Genomic DNA, 1,749 nt, shown 5'->3' with positions numbered 1-1,749 from the left:
GGCGTCTACTCTAACTGGGAAAATTAATAATAAAGTATTTAAATATTAAAAGCTCCACATGTAGCCTTTCACTGTTATGCACCACATTATTGTACGTTAATACGTTAATCAATATAGCAATGATTCTAGGATTCCTTGTACCTTATGAAACAATGCAGATCATGAAAAAAGCTTTTTTTGGTTAAATAAGCAAATTGATGAAGATGGAAAACTGGAACACAGAGCCGGATGGATCCCTGCTTGTTTTTTATCTTATGGCATTGTAAATATGTACTTGATGCATGAAATAAGAAACAAAACAAAAAATCCTGGTTGGAAATATCATCTTAGTGCAAATAAAAAGGTGAAATATGAGCTTTGTGTTGACCAAACTATAAATCCTTATTGGGCTGCCTGAGGGGATAGAGGCTCATTTTTCCGACCTCATTCCAAAGACTCCATAAAGCGCCTCAAGAATCTCACCAGGCCAGAGCGCTTTTCAAAGAGTAAAAATCCCCTCAAGAGGAACTGAAAGACATTTAGTTTTACCAAGAAATGCTTAAAGCTGTAATAGAAGGTAATTAATCATGCAGCTTGATCAAAGAGTTTCCTCAGGGTTTTTTCTTTTTTTCATTTCAAAGTCCAAAAAGTTAAAAGTCTCTGTCATTCAAAGCATTAAACTGTGTATTAATTGAATGCATTTTTTTTATTACATACACATTGATGCTTTTTATAGAAATATCCTGTGGGCCTTAAAGTCTCACTACTGTCATCTTTTGATCTACTGTAAAAGTGTTTCAAGCGGTCTTTTCATTATGATTGCACTAATAGAATTAAAAAAAAAGTTGTTTTCTAGGACATAGTTTCTGTTTTTGCCACTAAGTTAGGAAGTAAGCCTCTACTGATATCCCATCATCCCTTTGTATTCTCCCTTCACAACACCAACCAAACATTAGTGTTGCAACAAAAATAGCGTGCAATATCAGAACTATCCAGCCGTACAGTGTTAGCCAAATGTCAGTTCAGACAAGGAAAATAAAGACGTTAATGGATCCATTCTTCTGCAAGTGGATGCATCAGAATGCAGCAGAGCAAAGTGAATTGTTGTTCACTGATTTCTGTCTCCATGTCACAAATGGGCTTTTTTTAACATCATTTTTTCATTCCTAACAATTTGAATACAGAAATACTCAGAAAGGCAGTTTTAATAAAAAAAATGTTTTTTTGTGTACTCCATTATGAAAAAAAGCACAAAAAACATTTTAATTGCAGTGGGTTTCAAATATTGTTTTTGTAAATTAACTTTCTAGATACTGCATACATTAATTTACAAAAATGTCTTGACTTTAAGTTTATTAAAAATAAAACGTAGAACTTTATTGTGCTGTAACTTCAATATATTAAAAAAAATGTTTTTAACATACTTTTATAATAAGTATCCAGTTTTAGAATCTTTTGTGGCCCACGAGTCAAAAAGTTTGCCCACTCCTGGTCTAAACCATATGGTACGATAAAGGTTTACTTACAAGTGAATTTTAAAATGTAGGTTATGGAAGAGTTAATCATTTAACACCTGAGCTCCAGTGTTTATGCTCTCTGATTTGCAGTAATTTTTTAATTGTTAACACGATCAACGTAATTACTGTATATTCTGAAGGAGAAAAGCGGTGTTTTATCGTATCAAAATGTAACCCCTTCATGCCTTAATTGATTTTCATAGAAAATATATTTCAATGTTTTTTCTGTACAAGGTGATGCTAATTAAGTGGA

Source organism: Oryzias melastigma, linkage group LG22 (assembly GCF_002922805.2).
Source record: "Oryzias melastigma strain HK-1 linkage group LG22, ASM292280v2, whole genome shotgun sequence".
Classification (NCBI taxonomy): domain Eukaryota; kingdom Metazoa; phylum Chordata; class Actinopteri; order Beloniformes; family Adrianichthyidae; genus Oryzias; species Oryzias melastigma.
This window is presented reverse-complemented; position numbering follows the sequence as displayed.